The 9,035-nt window shown below is 40.7% G+C and overlaps 1 pseudogene; it reads left to right on the top strand.

Moving 5' to 3' along the window:
* The first annotated feature begins 524 nt into the window (after window positions 1–524).
* LOC121464609 lies at window positions 525–2,250 on the top strand (annotated as a pseudogene).
* The last annotated feature ends 6,785 nt before the right edge of the window (window positions 2,251–9,035 follow it).

Raw genomic sequence — 9,035 nt, 5'->3', positions numbered from 1 at the left:
CATTTCTGTTCTTTTCACAAAATGAAATGGAAACAGCATAAATGTCATCCTTCAGTTGATAATCAGATAATGAAATTGTTGTACATACATAGTAAGGAATAGTATTTAGCTATAAAAGAAAATAAATATTGAAATTTATAGGTAAATGGAAGAGTCTAGAAAATACTTTACTGAGTGAGAAAACCAAGACCCAGAACGAGAAACAGTGTAAGTTCTTTCTCATATGTCTTTCCTAGATCCAAATCTTCTTATGTGAATAGACACAGAAAACAGGGAAGTCAAGAGAGACTATGGAGGGTGTCAATAGTGTGGGGCAGAGCAGCTTACAGGTTATTTAAGAGGGAAATTGGAAAATTGGAGGTCTTTAATTACGGAGAGAAAAAAATCAATACAGAAAAAAAAGAGGGAGGAGAATACAAGAATAGTAAGGATGTCTAAAAGTGCCATAAACAATCATATTAGTGCCCTCACTCGCCGCTGACGGCCTGCTTCGCCTCGTGCGCTCCCGCCTCCGCCCCGCAGAAATGCTTCGACTACCCACAGTCCTTCGCCAGATGAGACCAGTGTTCCGGGCACTGGCTCCTCATCTCACTCGGGCCTATGCCAAAGATGTAAAATTTGGTGCGGATGCTCGAGTCTTAATGCTTCAAGGTGTAGACCTTTTAGCCGACGCTGTAGCTGTTACCATGGGGCCAAAGGGAAGAACGGTGATTATTGAGCAGAGCTGGGGAAGTCCCAAAGTAACGAAAGATGGGGTCACTGTTGCAAAGCCAATTGATTTAAAGGACAAATACAAAAACATCGGAGCTAAACTTGTTCAAGATGTTGCCAATAACACAAATGAAGAGGCCAGGGATGGCACTACCACGGCTACCGTTCTGGCACGTTCTATTGCCAAGGAGGACTTTGAGAAGATCAGCAAAGGGTCCAACCCAGTAGAAATCCGGAGAGGTGTGATGTTGGCTGTTGATGCTGTAATTGCTGAACTGAAAAAACATTCTAAACCTGTGACAACCCCTGAAGAAATTGCTCAGGTTGCCACAATTTCTGCAAATGGAGACAAAGACATTGGAAACATCATTTCTGATGCGATGAAGAAGGTGGGAAGGAAGGGTGTCATCACAGTGAAGGATGGGAAAACCCTGAATGATGAGTTAGAAATTATTGAAGGCATGAAGTTTGACAAAGGATATATTTCCCCATATTTTATTAACACATCAAAAGGTCAGAAATGTGAATTCCAAGACGCCTATGTTCTGTTGAGCGAAAAGAAGATTTCTAGTGTGCAGTTCATCGTACCTGCTCTGGAAATTGCCAATGCTCATCGGAAGCCCTTGGTCATCATTGCTGAGGACGTTGATGGAGAAGCTCTAAGCACAGTGGTCTTGAACAGGCTGAAAGTGGGTCTTCAGGTTGTGGCAGTCAAAGCACCAGGGTTTGGGGACAATAGGAAGAACCAGCTTAAAGATATGGCTATTGCTACTGGTGGTGCGGTATTTGGAGAAGAGGGGTTGAATCTAAACCTTGAAGATGTTCAATTCAAGCTCATGACTTAGAAAAAGTTGGAGAGGTCATTGTCACTAAAGATGACGCCATGCTTTTGAAAGGAAAAGGTGACAAGGCTCAAATTGAGAAACACATTCAGGAGATCACTGAGCAGCTCGACATCACCACTAGTGAATACGAAAAGGAGAAGCTGAACGAGCGGCTCGCAAAACTCTCAGATGGCGTAGCTGTATTGAAGGTTGGAGGAACAAGCGATGTGGAGGTGAACGAGAAGAAAGACAGAGTTACAGACGCGCTCAACGCCTCGCGAGCAGCTGTGGAAGAAGGCACCATGCTAGGTGGGGGCTGGCTCTGCTCCGCTGCATCCCAGTCTTGGATTCCCTAAAGCCTTCCAATGAGGATCAGAAAATAGGTATAGACATTATTAAAAGAGCACTCAAAATTCCCGCGATGACCATTGCTAAGAATGCGGGTGTTGAAGGGTCTTTGATAGTTGAGAAGATTCTGCAGAGTTCCTCGGAAGTTGGGTATGATGCCATGCTCGGGGAATTTGTGAACATGGTGGAAAAGGGAATCATTGATCCGACAAAGGTCATAAGAACTGCTTTACTGCATGCTGCTGGGGTGGCCTCCTTGCTAACGACAGCAGAAGCTGTAGTGACCGAAATTCCTAAAGAAGAGAAGGACCCTGGAATGGGCGCGATGGGGGGAATGGGAGGGGGAATGGGAGGTGGCATGTTCTAATTCCTAGAATAGCGCTTTGCCCGTACCAATGAACTGTGACAGGAAGCTCAAGGCAGATTCCTCACCGATACCTTCAGAGAAGCCCCTGAAGAAAATGAAAACAAGGCTGGCTGATCACTATAACCATCAGTTACTGGTTCCCATTGACAATACATAATGGTTTACTGCTGTCATTGTCCATGCCTACAGGTAATTTATTTTGTATTTTTGAATAAAGACATTTGTACATTCCTGATACTGGGTGCAAGAGCCATATACCAGTGTCCTGCTTTCAACTTGAGTCACCGACGCAGGCCTGCTGGTCCGTCTGCTACGGTCAGGACTGTGGCGCTTGTACCACCAGACGAGAGGTCAGAGGCAGCCTTTCTGTGGAGCGAGAACTGTGCAAAGTAGAGAAGTATCCAATTATGTGACAACCTTTGTGTAATAAAATTTTGTTTAAAGTTCAAAATAAAAGAGTCATATTAGTGTAAATCTGCCTTACATTATATACAATACACATGAATGTAAATATAAATATACACATATAAATGAAAATTTCTCACCTGGGCTGGCAATGCGCCCCTCAAGACTGATAGACCATCAGTCACACCTCTAACACCAAGCATGAAAATCCTCTTGGGTTGTTGTTGGTCAAGGTTGTTCAAGACACTCTCAAAAGGTTATAGGCTAAAAGTACCTATTGATGAGGACACCATTTCCTGTCCTTCCCATACAGACCCTGGAAGATACAAGCTGAATTAGACCTGAAAGCTCTCTCCCTCCAGAGTAGCTTACATGGTACCAGGAGATACTGTGCAAACTTCCAAGGGAGGGAAGCAATCATTAGCCCTACCCATGTACTGATCTAAGGGACACATCTACAACACAGCTCCCATGCATAAGGCTCAGGGGTCATAGAGGAAGAAGGGGTGGAAAGACTGTAAGAGTCAGAGGCCATGAAGCTTCCTCTGAGATTATGTCTCCTAGAAATGTCAGAAGGAACTGCAATCATGAAATCTTAGAAACACAGTTTCCTGAACATGAACGACACCAGCACACATCCTTAAGGGGAATTATTATGGAGTCCCACGTTCTTACAAAGAACTACAGGCTACTAAGAAATGCTGAGGGAAGGAGAAATAGAGTTCCCCAGGGAAGAGCCCCCAATTGACTATCCAATAGCAAGCAGTCAGATCTGAAAAAAATATACAGAGAAGTAAAGCGTGTATTATAGAATGCACTGTTTGTATTTATGTATAACCAACAATTCCCATCTTATGAAAGAAAAAGAGACCATGGTTTAAAAGAGAGCATGGGATGAATGGGGGTGCTTGAGGGATGTAGAAGATGTGTAATTATTCTTTAGTGTCAAAACTAAAAATAATTATATAGAAATTACAGAAAAAAACCATAGCGATAAAACCCTCGGAAGTAGAAAGAAAAGTTGTTAGTCGTATTTAAAGAGGTGCAATAGAAGTTCTCAAAAATTACATCTAAATTTTTCTGATATGAGCTCCTTGGTATAAAAAATGGAAGTCCCTGGAAGAAGTGCTGGTGGGAAATGAAGACAGAACCAAAAAAGGAAGCTGTGAATCCAGCCCAGATGAGAAACCACTAAGGAAGCGGAGCAGGGAGCTGGGCGTTGGGCGGAGCTATGTCTGAGTGATGTTTATTGCTTGTTTGCTTTTTTTATGTATGTGAATTTGAGGCTGAACAAGCCTCTCTGGGATTTTACTATCATCACTCATGGCCTCTCTGCATTTACTGGTAAATTCATCTTTTATCAGATGTCTTTAATTCTCTGAGTGAGATTGCTCTTTGTTTCTGTCCAGTTACCTCTGATGTTTCCTGCACCACCTTTGTTACTGTGTTGTGCTCTTCATAGCCACCTGCTTCCTGCTGGTCTGGAAAGGAAATGACAGTGGTAAAGGTCAACTAGAAAAATCAGTTGTAGTGATTGTTGCCTCACTGTGTGGCCAGTGGGTGGGGTTGTGCGCAATATACAAAACAGAGCCTCTCAGATATAAGTTGGCCTATTTGATTTAGGTATGCATGGGATCAGTCATGTTCATCTTGTTTGGTTATTAATTTACATAGTAAAGGAGCAATGGTTATGGATTTATCCCATTGTAAATATTATCAAGGTGAAAAGTTCATATCCATAGTTGAAATGATCATCATCATGATAGGGAAAAGATGAAAACATTTTAATATTATTTCTTTTTTAAAGAGATTGCATAAAGATATAATGACATCATATCTTCCTTCCTTTTTCTCCCTCCAAACCCACTCATATACCCCTCCTTTCTGTCTTTCAAATTCTGTGCTTCTTTTTAAATCAGTTTTTAATCCTGCCATTGCTGCTGGTTGTCGTGTTGTTGTTGTTGTTGTTGTTGTTGTGTGTGTGTGTGTGTGTGTACCCATGTGTGTTCCTAAGAAATAAATTCAACCAACATTGGATGTTATTTGTACATATGTTGATATGTTTTCAGGACTGATCATTTGATACTGAGCAATCAGTAAGTTACCACTTCCCTGAGGAAGACAATGGCTCTTGAATTGAGCATTCCCAAGTTGCCTACAGGTTTTTCTGTAGAGATGAGACATCCAGCATTCACTGCTCCACCCATCAACCAGGCCACATTCTATTGCTCTTTTTCTTCTTCTTCTTCTTCATCATCTCAGGTGTAGGCAGTAATATTGGTGGGATTTATGTGTGTGGATTCTCATAGACCCAAGACACATAATCTCAGATTAAACTCCCTGGGCTGGCTCTTACAATCATTCTAGTCCCACACACCCAATGTTTCCTGAGCCTCAGATAAGGGGTTGTATTATAGATGTATCCAAATTGGGCTCCAACTCTGCACTTTGACTGCTTGTGACTCCCTGTAATGGTCTCAATCTGTTTCAAAGACAAATTTCCCAGATGAGGGATGAGGATTACACTTACATGTTGGGACAGAGACAAATACATGGATACTACAGCATTATTCTTATTTATTAAAGTGTTGGTTATAGGTTCTCTTCCAAGATCTATGACTTCACTATCCCTGATTACCTGGGTTTCCTGTGCTAGGAATGATTGCTCTCTTGTTGAGAGGGCAGTAAAAGCAATTAGCAAGCTGTTGTTTGCTGCCAAGGTACATGTGCCACCATTGTACCCTGGGATTGTTGTGCCATGCTGGGCACTGCTGTGGTTCATAGGCATTATAGCTGGGTAGGATTGCTGGTTGTTTCCCTCCTTTGGAAGCTTGCAGGACTCCTCCTTGTCAAACAATGGGCAATTTTAATTTATATTTATAGACTTAAATATATTGTTGGCATTGTAATAGATAGGTATTAGTATAATTCATTAGGACTTTTCCACAAATCCTTAGTATGCTGCCTTCACCCCTCCTTCCTCTGTACTTATCTCTCTTCTCTTGCCTGATTCAAACCCCCTGCCTTCTTTAAATTTCCCCTCATTTAGCCACTGGAACACTAGTGTTCCTGTCTCTATTACTCCACTACCTCTACAGCCCCAAAATGGCCCCTTTTTACTTTCCTGACTGACGCACTTCCTCCAGGATATGTCCTCACATCTGACGATGGAACTAGGGATATCAGATGAGAGAGAACACACAGTGTTTATCTTCTGGGCTTACCTGAGTTGTTATGATCTTTTCTAGTCCTACCCACTTACTACAAAGTTCATGATTCCATTTTCCTTTACAACAGAACAGTATTCCAAAGTCTATATTACCACATTTTCATATTCATTCCTCAGTTGTAGAGCACTTTGGTTGTTCCTAGCTATTGTGAAGATAGCAGCAATGCATATTGCCCAGCAAGTACCTGGGAGGAGAATGTCCCGAGACCTTTGGGCATATGCCAAGCAGTATGTTCTGCTTTCAGTCAGAGAGATGTTGATGACCACAAAGAATGTGTGGCGCTACTGCACCCCAGGTTTATCGTGCTGTGCTAGCAGTTGATGTGTTTCATAGGCATCACATCTGGGGAGGAATGTTGGTTATCTCCTTCTTGAAGCTTCCATCTTTCCTTCTGGTACCATGATAGCCAGTCTCTAGGTAGGGAGCACTCAGGTCTGCTCCAGCTCGGGGAACCCTAGCCATGGTCCTGAAGTATACAGTGTTTTCAGCAGTGGGGACCTAACTTCCTCCTAGGTGTACCAAGGGCAACAGTGATGTGCTGTATGTTTTGGGAATCTTCTGGACGATCATGACCAACAACTCAAAAGAGGGATTTTCCTGTCTGATAGCAGCATTTTTTGGTAGGTGGACTGGAGTTTTCTCTTGGACAGAGCACCATGAGCCCATCCAAAGTTCATTAAAATTATCTACATAAGTTTGTATACTGAATTCCATGCGTTATTTTCTCCAAAGCAAGTGATGCCCATGAGTAGAATTTGTAATCTTTGGTGTTTGTGTAACATCTTTCTGGATACCTGTTCCTTTGATTAGAATGCAGTGTCCTTCATCTCTTCTGGTTAGTCCTAGTTTGAAAGCTCTCTTTCCAGGTATTAGATAGGGATGCCTGCTTCTTTCCTGTTTTCACTTGATTGTTTTACTTCTGTCCATCTTTTTATACAAATGCAGTGCCTACTTTTAAAATGAATACTTTGGACTGGAGAGATGGCTCAGTGGTTAATAACACTGACTGCTCTTCCAGGGGTTCTGAATTCAATTCCCAGAAACTGCATGGAGGCTTGCAACCATCTATACTGAGATCTGGTGCCCTCTTCTGGCATGTAGGCATACATGCAGACAGAAAATTGTATACATAATAAATAAAATCTTTTTAAAAATTAATATGTCTTTCTTGTAGACTACAGACAGATGGATGGATTTGGTTCTTAACCATTCAGTCATCATGTGTATTTTAACTGGAAAATTGAGATCATTAATATTTCAAGAGCTTTTGAAAATATATATGATAATGGAGATCATTGTGTTGTTTGGGAATGTTTGTGTTCTCAGTGGTATTTTGGGCTTTAGTAATAAGGCTTTATATTTCTCTCCAAAGTCATATAGCTATGCTCATTTCTCTCTTCAGACCAAAGTATTGCTTCTGTGTTTTCTTTAGGTTTGCTCTGTTGATTCTAAACTGTTTGGGATTGTTTATATTGTGGAGTCCATTTTTTCTTCTTCTTCAACTATAGCAGGTAGTTTTCTTGCCATTTCAGTCTACGTTGATCTTCATTGTCTTTTATGACTTGGAACGTGCTGCTTTGATGTGGGAATCTCTTCTGTATGCCACAAATACCATTGGTTAATAAAGAAACTGGCTTGGTCTGATAGGGTAGAATAGAACTAGGATGGGAAAACTAAACTGAATTCTGGGAGAAAGAAGGCTAACTCAAGAGAGAAGCCATGTAGCCCTGCCAGAGACAGATGCTGGAACTTTATCGGGTAAGCCACAGCCTTGTGGCAATACACAGATTAATGGAGATGTGTTAATTTAAGATATGCATTAGCCTGAAATACTCTTAAGCTATTGGCCAAGGAGAATTGCAAATAATATGGTTTCTGTGTGGTTATTTCGGGGATGAGCAGCAGGGACCTAACTAGGGGCCTCTTACAACACTGCTTTATACTCCCAGGTCTTTTATAGTTTCCACTAAGATATCAGTTATTATTCTGATGGGTTTCTCTTGCAGTTTTCAACAAATCCTTTTTCTATATATTAGTTCTTTAGTTGTCATATGTTCTGGCATTCTCTCCTCTGGGTTTCTCTATATGGTGTTCTGTGTGCATCTTATACCCATATGGCTGTGCTTTTCCATAGTTTATGGATGTTTTATTCCATGATCTTGACGAAGATTTGGGTCTATGACATTGACTATTAATTCTTCTCTTCTCCATCATCTATGTCTATAATTCAAAGCTTTCTTTTATTTGTAGTTTGACATGTACCCTGCTTGTTCTTCTCCTGTATGTGCTGTGGATTTTTGTTTGTTTGTTTTTTATATTCCTTGCTTACTTGGTCTAGATTCTCTGTTTCATCTTGAAATCCTGATCGTCTATCTTCTGCTTGGTACATTCAACTCTAAGACTTTCTTTCGGTTTCTCTGCTTTGGTTTTCTACTTCAGTTTTCAAATTGCATCTGCATCTCTTCTTGAGTCCTCTTCAACATTTCTCTGTGTTTACTGATTTTGTGTTTACGGCCTGAGCTGTCTCCATCGTTTCCATCAGCTGTATGCATGTATTTGGTATTGCTCAGTCATTTATTCTACTGATATTCTTTCTCCTTCATTTCATTGAGCTGTTTCTTTATCTCCTTTTTAAACTCAGTGAATTATTGACGAAGTTTATTATTATTCATTTAAATTTTGTGTCCTCGAGTTTTCTAGATAATTTTCACTGGCAACATTTATTTATTTATTTATTTATTTACTATTGATTTTTATTGAGCTCTACATTTTTCTCTTCTCCCCTGCCTGCCTCTCCCCCTTTTAACCCTCCCCCAAGGTCCCCATGCTCACAATTTACTCAGAAGATCTTGTCTTTTTCCACTTCCCATGTAGATGAGATCTATGTAAGTCTCTCTTAGTGTCTTCATTGTTGTCTATGTTCTCTGGGAATGTGGTATATAGGCTGGTTTTCTTTGATTTATGTTTAAAAACCACCTATGTGTGAGTACATGTGATAATTGTCTTTTTGTGTCTGGGTTACCTCACTCAAAGTAATGTTTTCTAGTTCCATCCATTTTCCTGCAAAATTCAAGCTGTCATTATTTTTTTCTGCTATGTAGTACTCCATTATGTAAATGTACCACATTTTCCTTTTTATTTAGTTTTTCT

This window comes from Microtus oregoni, unplaced genomic scaffold, assembly GCF_018167655.1.
Source record: "Microtus oregoni isolate MIOR12 unplaced genomic scaffold, Mior012 000029F_ref0000214, whole genome shotgun sequence".
Classification (NCBI taxonomy): domain Eukaryota; kingdom Metazoa; phylum Chordata; class Mammalia; order Rodentia; family Cricetidae; genus Microtus; species Microtus oregoni.
Note: the sequence above shows the minus strand (reverse complement) of the source record. Positions and strands in the feature narration are given on the sequence as shown.